The sequence below is a fragment of the Microtus pennsylvanicus genome, chromosome 14 (assembly GCF_037038515.1).
Source record: "Microtus pennsylvanicus isolate mMicPen1 chromosome 14, mMicPen1.hap1, whole genome shotgun sequence".
In the NCBI taxonomy this organism is placed as follows: domain Eukaryota; kingdom Metazoa; phylum Chordata; class Mammalia; order Rodentia; family Cricetidae; genus Microtus; species Microtus pennsylvanicus.
Genome location: NC_134592.1, coordinates 74,145,747 through 74,156,891, shown reverse-complemented (window position 1 = coordinate 74,156,891; position 11,145 = coordinate 74,145,747).

Below are 11,145 nucleotides of genomic sequence, written 5' to 3'. Positions count from 1 at the left end.
AGGTCATTCAGGAATTCAAGTCTCTATCTTATCACATATAGTACAGCCTTGCCCTGACCTCTATGGTCCAGGATGGCACCTAATAACACCCTCATCCACATTTCAGGCAGGAGGATAGAAAGTGAAGGCCTGTTGGGTGTGCACCTGTCAAGATTTATCCCAGCAGTGAATTCCTATCGCAGTTGTTAGTGATGTGGCCGTAGATAGTTCTGAACCTTCATGGTATTGTTATACTAACTAGAGGTTCTATCATTATAGAAAAGGGGAACAAAACTTTGGAGGCCAGCTCATCCGTTAACCTTGCTTTGATAGATGGCTGATTAAAACCGGAGCTTACAGGCTTAGATGAGATCATGATAAATTTTCTAGGAGATCTCAGTCTTGGTTAGTATGCGGATGGGAGAGTTTTCTCTACAGAGTTGCTGGGCACAGGAATTTTGAATGAGAGGACTGACTTAAAACTGGAACTAGAATATTGCTTGAGAAGAGGGACAACTTTGTGTCTAATTCCAGCTCGAATGTCTGCAGTCACAAGGAAGCAGGGAAAAGGACAGGATGGAGTGAAAGTTCAAAGGTCTTTCTCAAGGCAGATTGCTACAGTCGGAGCTCTAGGTCTGGCAGAAGGTAGTGTGCCAACCTACTGTTCCTCTGGGTTTTGTAGAAAGTGCAACAGCCTGTAAGGAGGTCAGAGCGGCCTTGGGGCTAAGGAAGATAGGGGAAAGATCAAGGGAAATTCACAGATGACAAGTTCGAAGCTGAAGAAATAGCTGGCTGGCGAGACGGAGGGCTCCTGTATGTGTGCCGTCTTGCAACATGCTTCTCTGGACACAGAGTAACAAGATTCTGACCCTGGGGGCAAAGTCAGAGGCTGATATGCAGAGACTGGTGGACGGTTCAGAGCCTCCTGGGGCCATCACTGCTCAGCTTGCCAAGCTGACTCCTCCAAAACACACTTTCAAGAGCAAACAGTCCTCAGGAAGTAGGTTTCCTGGGAGAGCAGCAGTGCTCGACAGAGCTTCAAACTGCACATCTATCTGTACAAGCTTGCCACGGTAGTCTCCTGTCGTCCTGTCATCTCAGGTGTCCGCTAACGATAGATCTGCTGCCCAAGCCACCTTCCTACATCACAGGGTGCTCTGGTCTAAAACAGATGAGTGTATTTGTTCCCATTCCAGAGCTGTTGTGATTAAGGGGAGGCAAGCTGGAGGCAAGCCTCGAGAGATGGCATCTTTCAGACGTCCTGGCCTGTTTATTGCTGTGCCTACTGCAGTAACCTTTCCCAGGTTCTTCCTCGACGACTGAGAATCAATGTTTTCACTTGAGATCCCCGGGAACACAATGAACCAGACGTCTCAAGTTCTCCCTGTTTTTGTTTTGCCCAAAGCTCTCCTTCTGGCTTGACCATGTAGTGTTTCCAGTCATCCACATCCCAGTGCCTGTCACTGCCTGCCAGTACCTGCCAGTGCCTGTCTCCTGTACTGAGATCATTTTATACAAAGTTTTTTTTTTTAAGATTTTCGTTTTGTTTTTTTAAGTGCTGGGGATTGAACCCACAGTTTTTCATGATTAGCAAGCACTCCACCAGTGACCCCTACCTCCATGTGTTGACCCCATCATGTGAGAATATGATCACTTCCATAATTTTGAGCCAAATTTGAACCAAACTTTAATTAATATCGGCCAGGATGATGGACTCTGGCCAGGTCCATCCAGGTTCCCCAGAAAATGGCAACAAGTCATATCTTGTCAAGTCTTATAAATGTAAACCCACTAATCTATGCATTTCCCAGCAGGTCTAATCAGGGGCAAGCATGTATCCTGATGTCCTTCCTGCCTGTACCTCTCACCTCCATGTGCTCAAATACATCTGGTTCAGTTGGGTCAAACTTGTTTAGGGGAGCAAGAACATGTGGCTTGTTTTCTTACATAAGCAATAGCCCCCACATTTCAGGAGGTAGCTGTCCTTGGGCAAGAGGCTTCATTTTTGTTTCATGGCTCTCTCAGGCACAGTACTTAAAACATAACTTTGTCTCTCACACATGCCCAGCCCTCTTTTTAATTTTTTGGCAAGAGGGTAGACAGTAGGAAGGAAAGGTTCACTCTGGCTTAGACTGTGGGAGTACAGTCCATCACGGCAGGGAAGAGAGAAGGGCTAGAACACCAGACTTCTGGTTGTATTGTGTATGGACAGTCCAGGATCTCGACTCTGGAAACGTTCTTTTTAAAACCCGAGACAGGGTCCACTAAATTATTTAGGCAGGGCTTGAATTTACTTTGTAGCTTAGGCAGGCCTTGAACTTGGGCTTCAATCTCCCGAGTGGCTGACAAGACAGGTGTGTACTATCAGGCCAGCTCCTTGATAACAATTAACACCTCCCAACCCCCCCCCACTCGCACACACTCACCCACCCACACCCACTCACACCCACACACACCCATGCACACACACACACTTCCACCCCACCCCCACACACCCATATATACACACACTCTCACACACACCCATATACACACACACACCTACACACACCCACACACACACCCACACACACACCCAAACACACACACCCATACACACAATCACATACACCCTCACACCCACCCCCCCACCCCCATTTTTGTCTCTCTTTGAGATTCTGTTTCAGTAGCTAAGGGCACGGCTCGCTGGCCCTCCATTCAGATGGCCTAGCTTAAGTTCTCTCTTGTTTCCCTTTTACTACATGCTGTTGGACAAGGATCTCACCTCCTGTGCCTGTTCCTTCCTGTCTATAGTGATGACAATAACAGTGGAATAATCCTGTGAACTTTAAATGACTCAGTGTTCGTAGAAGACTCAGGGCAGTGTCTGTCACAGAGAAAGCTTCAAGTACTGTGTGAATAACGGCTATTATCACCATAAGGGTCACTGTTACTTCTGGAAGTGCTTTGTTGGAGTGTCCTACACATTGAGATGTAGTGAGAATCTGCTGGTGCCCGTAAGCTGTCCTTTCTTGTTCCGATAATGACACGTCTCTTTATTCTGGGGAGCTTCTATTAAAAGTGGCTTTACTGGGCTTGGTCATACCCAGATACCAGGGCAGGCGAAGAGCTTGGCTCGGGCCTGGCCAATCATGACACTGCATTTCTGCAATGGCTGACTGGTTCAAAGTATGGGGCTGGGATCCAGAGAGGGCCAATTGGAGTACTTCTCAGCTAGCATCTGCACTCTGCAGCAGCTGCTGAGCTGAGATAATGGAAGCTTTGTGGTGGCCATCCTGCCTGTCTGCACAGAGCAGACTCATCAGACATGGAACAACCGAGGCTGAGAGCCAAAGAGAAGAAGTCGGAGAGGCAGGCAGTGTTGTGGTGTGAGGGGAAGGAAGGAAAGAGAACACGGCCTCATGACTGGGAGTTTGGGGGCTGGCGTTCCTAAAGAAAGACCTTCTTACCCAGACCGTCCCTGTCTGGAAGCCAAGGCTTCCTTTCTGGCTTACAGCATTTTGAGTGCTGTTGTGTGAGAAGAATCACAACTATCACATTCTTCATGTTGAATTTGTCCTCTCCCTTTCCCTCCCTTCCTTCAATGCCCTTCTTCTGGATCAAAGGAGGGAGGAGAGCTACTGCCTCTCTTCTCTTCAGGGCTCAGTTTCTCCTCCAGGCTGCTGCCTTTGTCTATGCTTTCACCAACAGTAACTGTCCTCATTTCTTCCCAAGTCTCTGCTCACTTCCCCCTGTGTCCTCCCCTCACATCCCTGCGTCCATGTGAGCAGAAACATCTGCCTCAGTTTACCCTTTGACTCCTGTTGTACATCTTTGCAGCGAATACACTTGGTCTTTCTTCTCTGTAGATCTCAAACTTGGGTCATTTGCAAAATATGTTTCTGTTTTACACAGTTGTTACATGCTAACACTCTTGAACTTGCTAACTGTATTTTTTTAAAGTACGAAAGACACTACTCTGTTATGTTTTATATCCTAGATATTTCCTGGTGACACATTTTGCCCTGGTGGTTTACTGATCTTTCAGCACTGGCTGTCTGCTGTATCAAGTCAAGCTATCAGTTCAAAAATGAAAACCACAGCAAGTATTTAACTAGTCTTCCTTGTGCCAGCAATTCTGTTTCTCTTCAAGAGTCAGACCAGGTCCTTTATCTAGGCCTGTTAAATTTTCACAGCCATTTAAAGGGAAACTATAGTACTCTTTTTTACAATTTCAGGTTAATAAATGTAGGAGTGAAGAATATAGACAAGTCAGCATTAGGCCAATACTATAATCATCATCATCATCATCATTCATCATCATCATCATCATCATCATCGCAGGTAAGAACTATTGATGAATGCTTAAATTGCTGGATAAACTATAACAAGTGTATGTATGTATGTATGTATGTATGTGGTTTCAGTGAATCTCCCCAAGATATATGGGTAACTTTGCACTGCTGTAGAAACCCAGACATTTTCTTAACCTAGCAATCAAGATTAGCAGCACCACTGGGCAGTGGTAGCAACTGTTTTTAATCCCAGCACTCGGGAGGCATAGGCAGGTGGATCTCTGTGAGTTCGAGGCCAGCCTGGTCTACAAGAGCTAGTTCCAGGACAGACTCCAAAGTTACAAAGAAACCCTGTCTCAAAAAAAAAAATTAGCAGCACCACTCTTAATAACAGCATTATGCAATCATAATATGATTCACCTCCTGGTGTACAGTTTCCCTCTGTGATGTTCTTGGCAAAAAGATACAGCTTCCATTTAGTCAAGAAAAGTCATCATTTAAACCTCCTGTGACAACATTGACCTTGACCAGTATTGAGTACCGGCACCTTCCCATGTGCCAAAGTCATGAAGGACGAAGAAAGACTGGGGAAGTGTTGGTGCATGCTGGAGAACATTTAAGAGACGGATGTCCAAATGAGTGTGACCCGAACTGGATCCTCAAGAAAAGACAATGGAGGAGAACTGGTGAAATCTGGGGAGAGAACTTTATTGACAGTTATTTTCTACCTTGGATCACTGCACTGGTTTGCTATCTAGGTTATAACCAAAGCCTCTGTGTTTTTCAAAAGCTATGCTTCCTAATGTGTGAGCTTTACGAGTAGTCTAACTGCATAGTAAAGGAGGAAGAGTCACCTACCAATGAAGGTCATAGGAAGAGCTTCAGTTTGTCTCTCTAACCTTCTGGACTAAGTCTTTACAAAGACTACAACCGCTGCCTCAGAGGTATCTGTATTGGCCTGAGCTTCCTAGATGGAAGAGAAGCAGATCAGAGAAGGGCCAGATGTGGACTGTACTGTGTGTTCACCCCACCCCCATCTCTGTTGTGCTGACCTATTTCCTCCAGGCTTTGATGAGTTCAGTGCCCATGCACTTGAACATTGTGAACTTCAGTGGCTGCCCTCAGGCTGAGCTGTGCCTGTGAGATCTAGCTGTGCAATTGTACACAGCCCATTGGTGTAGAAGAGTTGACCACAGTTCCTCAGGTAAGCAGTTGAGAGAAAGTCCTGACAGAAAGGGGCCCAGTTTGTTCTTGACAGTGCCAGCTGAATTATATGTCCTTGAGCTTTCCTTCCTTCCTCCACCTGCCCTGTCCCACCATGAAGAAATTATTCTCATCCTTCAGTCAGTTTTAAACAGAACTCAGGCTAAGATGCCCTCAGTGAGAGCAAAGAAACCACATAGAGTTAGGACTAGCAAGGAAAACCCAGGGACTTTCCTTTGTAGATAAGACCCTCTGCAGACTTTTGTTCTCTATTAGTCACCTTTCTATAGTAAAAACCAAGTACCTTATGTAGTCAGCTTACGCAGAGAAAAGGCTTACTGTGGCTCATAGTTTATAGGTTCTGACACATGATATCATGTTCCCTGTTCCTTTAGGTCTGTGGAGAAGCAGCACATCATGATGGGAACTCAAAGTTCTCTTGTTTTCTCTCTTTCCATTGGTACAAAGCCAATTGCAAGGCTGTAACATATGTTCCATTTGAAAAACGGGGTCCTCAAAAAGTCACCTCTAGCTGGACGGTGGTGGCGCACGCCTTTAATCCCAGCACTCGGGAGGCAGAGGCAGGAGGATCTCTGTGAGTTCGAGACCAGCCTGGTCTACAGAGCTAGTTCCAGGACAGGCTGCAAAGCCACAAAGAAACCCTGTCTCGAAAACCAAAAAAAAAAAAAAAAGTCACCTCTAGGGATCACTAGCTTGGTATTAAATATAAACCTGTTTTCTTCGTTTCCTTTTAGCTGTTAGGGATTTACTCCAAGGCCTGTGAGTGCTGGCCGAGCACCTGTTCTGCCACTGTACTGAACATCTAATATCGACCTTTCCACAACTTTTTAAAACGTAAACGTTTTCTGGGAGGAGATGATGCTTTAAACTTTAGTGGCCTTTATCACATGTCTTGTCTATCAGAAAAAAGTGGGCAGAATGAACCCTAAACTTCTTTCTTGTAAAAAGGGAGGCAGAAGATACTGCCAAGTGTCTCAGACCACTTCCTGTTGCCTATGAAAGATATAAACTCTCAGCTACCTCTCCAGCACTATGTCTGTCTACAGGCTGTCATGTCCCACCATGATGATAATGGGCTGAATCTCTGAACTGTAAGCTACCCAATTAGATGTTTCCTTTCTAAGTTGTGGTCATGGTGTCTCTTCACAGCAATAGAAACCCTTGAAAGATAAGAGGGACCTCCAGTAGAAGTCAGTATGATAATCTCTGGGACCAGCAAGGCCTGGCTGACCTTTGGTGATGGTTGAGGATGTCATCAAGGGTAGGGGTGGCATTGAGAGGGAAAAGGGAGACTTTAAAGGGTTGTGCTTTCTGCCCCAGGGGCTTCGTCCTTACTTCCTGTGGTGATAGGGTTGCAGTGTTGTTCCCGGGCATCCCTTTGACTGCTGTATCCTCAGGTTAAGCAGTGTCCCTCAGAGTTACCCACTGTTCATTTGGCTATGAGGAGGACTAATTTTCATTTTGGCTTTCTCCTAAATCAGAGAAGAAAAGCACAAACACTTGGAGGAGAGCACCCCATTTATTAGAGTGTGGAAAGAGTCCCCAGTACCTCCCTTCATGTGACTTAGGGAGGCCTTTCAGAGCTCAGTGCTGTCTCTGTCACCAGCCTGCAAAGTGGGGCAAGTCAGAAGAATAAGCAAAACCGAACCAAACTAACAAGCAAACAAACAAGAAAACAAAGTCAACAGTTTACAGTGGAACAGGAGGCCTTGACTTTAACACTGGGGAGGTTCCACTGGGAGGCTCGTGTTTCAGACTTTCTGCCTGGCTTTAAAGCCTTGAAATTTGTGTTGCGTCAGCCCCTGGATACATCTCTCCTTATCTACACTGAAGTTTCTGGGCTGTTCTCTGTTATGTTTGCCAAGGACGATGACCCCAGCTGGTGTCTGACCTTTAGGTGGTGGGATGCACCTCTGTAAGTGGTAGTGACCCATTCCTGGGGGGACTGGACAAGACATCTGTTGGCCTTTGGGGGCAGGAAACATTTCATACGCTTTCCAAGAGAGACAGGGCTCCAGGCAGTGTCTCCTTTAAAATACATTTTTTTTTCAGTGTTAGAAAATAACAAATTTACAACAAAGGTTACTTGATGTAGCTTAGTCTCTGATTCCAGTGGGACAAGGTGCCAGTGAGTAGACTTATTCTCTTTAATTTCATGTGTCATTGTTTAGAATACCTGAATGTGATCCCAAGCAATGTAAACTGTCTTTAAAATTAGTGTTCTCATGGCTGCTTTTCCTGTTGATAAGCGTTTAAAAATGCCAGCAGAAATCTAAGCCGTCCCCTCTGTGCTGAGGGCTGAGATGTGGAGACAGATTCCTTTCTTTCTGTAACGGTCCCTCCTCTACCATTTTGGAGCAGGCTGCTGCTGTGGGTGGAGTTTCTGATACCAGTGCTTTGCCTGTGCAGCATTCTTAAAAGTGGACGTTATTCTGTTGTTATTGTTTAACACGCAGTTTTGCTGAGCCCACAACCAGTGGCGCTCAGATTTTTCTAATATGCATTTATCTAGTATTACAGAGCAGAGGATTTCATTGACAGACACACACACACACACACACACACACACACACACACACACACACACACTTTGTTCTGGGATCCACACTTTGAGGAATACTTTTATCGAGGAGTTGGGCTTGTCAACCTCTGAAGAAGGACCAAAGCCATCCCTACTATATCTAGGCTGAGTAAGGTATCCATCCAAAGAAAATGGGTTCCCAAAAGCCAGTACAAAGCCAGGAGGTAGTGGCACTTTAATCCCAGCACTGGGGAGGCAGAGGCAGAAGAATCTCTGTGAGTTCACAGCCAGCCTGGTCTACAAGAGCTAGTTCCAGGACAGGCACCAAAGCTACACAGAGAAACCCTATCTCGAAAAACAAAACAAAAAGCCAGTACAAGCAGTAGGGGTAAATCCTGATGCCACTGTCAGTGGCCCTGCAGTCTGCCCCAGCCACACAACAGTCACCCACACTCAGAGGTTCTAGTTTGGTCCCATGTTGGTTCCTTACTTGTTGGGCCAGAGCTGGTGGGCTCCCGTTTGCTCAGGTCAGCTGTTCCACTGGATATCCCCATCATGGTCTTGACCCCTTGCTCACGTTCTCACTCCTCCAGCTCTTTGACTGAACTTTGGGAGCTCAGTCCAGTGCTCCACTGTGGGTCTCTGCCTCTGTTTCCATGCTGGTTCTATGACATTTAAGGTCATCAATCATCATTTTAAGACATTTAAGTCATCAATCTGACCACAGGGCAAGACCAGTTCAGGTACCTTCTCTACTATTGCTTAGGGTCTTAGCTGGGGACATTCTTGTGGATATCTGGGAAATTCTCTAGAGCCAGGTTTCTTGCTAGCCCCATAATGGCTCCCTCAATCAAGATATCTCTTTCTTTGCTCTCTGTTTCCGTCCTTCCCTCATCTCGACTATCCCATTCCCTCAAGTTCTCCTCTCCCCTCCCCGTCTCCCATCCTTCTCCCCTTCTGCCCTTCCATAGGTTTGGGTACGTTTTTCCTTCATTGTCGTTGAGTTCTAGGAAGTCTTCAATTTATGTATGTATGTATGTATTTATTTATTCCTTGACCCAGGAGTGGTTCAATTGAACATTGTTCAATTTCCATAATTTTGTGGACTTTATGCAGTAAGTGTTGTTGTGATCCAATAAGATATAGGGGGTTACTCTATTTTTTTTTGTATCTGTTGAGGTTTGCTTTGTTACTGAGTATGTGGTCAAGTTTATAGAAGGCTCCATGAGGTGCTGAGAAGAAGGTATATTCTTTTGTGTTTCAGTGAAATGTTCTGTAGATGTCTGTTAAGTCCATTTGAGTCGTGGCTCTGTTAGTTCTCTTATTTCTTTGTTAAGTTTCTGTCTGGTTGACCTGTCCATTGGGGAGAATGGGGTGTTGAAGTCTCCTACTACCAGGGTGTGAGGTTTGGTATGTGATTTAAGCTTTAGTAATGTTTCTTTTATATACGTGGGTGCTCCTGTATTTTGGGCATAGATATTCAGGATAGAGACTTCATCTTGATGGATTTTTCCTGTTGTGAGTATAAAGTGTCTTTCTCCATCTCTTCTGATTGATTTTAGTTTGAAATCTATTTTGTTAGCTATTAGGATCACTGTACCCGTTTATTTCTTAGGTCCATTTGATTGGAAAATATTTTCCCAACCATTTACTCTGAAGTAATGTCTGTCTTTGAGGTTGAGGTGTGTTTCTTGTATACAGCAGAAGGATGGATCCTGTTTTCATATCCAATATCTTAGCCTATGTCTTTTTACAGGTGAATTGAGTTCATTGATATTAAGAGATATTAATGACAAGTAATTGTTAATTCCTGTTAATTTTTGGTGGTAGTGTTTGTGTGTATCCCTTCTTTGGGGTTTGCTGGTGTGAGGTTATCTGCTGCCTGTATTTTTGTGGATGCAATTAGCTTCCTTGGGTTGGAGTTTTCCTTTTAGTACTTTCTGCAGGGCTGGGTTTGTGAATAGGTATTATTTAAATCTGGTTTTGTCGTGGAATATCTTGTTTTCTTCATCTACTTTGTACTGTTGCTGTCTGTGGTCTCTCATAGCCTGATTTTGTGGTCCACTCTCTTGGTCTGCTATCTTGCTTCGCTCTCTTGGTCCATTCTGTGCAGAATTCCTCTGAGGTCATGGGGGATAGGAGGGTTTGGGAGTAGAGTGGGACTTGTAGTTTATAGGGTCCTATCAATGGGGTGGAGGTGTTGGAGCAGCCTACCTAAAGGAAGCTTGCCTGCTTACTGAAAAAGTTGAGGCCCAAAATTAGTTTTTTTTTTTTTTTATCATGCAGGATTCAAACTGAGGGCCTATAATGTTTTCCAAAGTCAGACATTTTTTTTTAATCTAACCAGAACAACTTTAAAAAACTGTGTGTATGCTACACGTGTGTAGGTGCTGTAGGAGGCTACAGGACGGGACTGGAAGACTAGAGACGGAGTCAGGTGTAGGTGCTGGGAGCAGAACTCCAGTCCTCTGAGAAAGCAGCAAGTACTGCTGATGAACCTTTATCCAGCCTACAGAAGAGTTTGTTTGCTTGTTTTTAATTTGCTAAAATCTGTTTTGAGCATTTACTGTTTGTGATATTGCTAGGCTTGCTTACACCTGCCCACACCTGCCCACACCTGCCCACACCTGCCCACACCTGCCCAGACCTGCCCACACCTGCCCACACCTGTCCACACCTGCCCACACCTGCCCACACCCCTGTGAGGTAAGAATCATTTGGATCTAGATGGGGCTACACTGAGGGCACCTACCCTTTCACACGGCATGAATGCCTAGTGGTCAGATGCTGTCCCTCACAGAGCCCTACCTGGGCATGCTGGCTTCTCATTTTGTAATATATTTATATTATGTTTTTACCTTTTTCTTGTTCTGATAAAGCCTTCATGGAAAAATTTAGCTCCCTTTGCCAATTTATCACATCCCACAAATGCTTTTTGTCTTGTAATGTCTCTCTGTGGTAAGAAGAATTCCCTCAAGTTCTGGTTTGTAATCTGGATAATGATCAATTTAGGGAACAGAGAAAGGAAAGCAAAATGAGTGTGGTGTTCTATGCTATCATAGTGGGATTTCCTCTAGAAAATGGATTTCAATAGATTGTGTAAGAAGTGCAGGAAAAGACCATTGGATGAGGTTGGTGTCAGGTGTG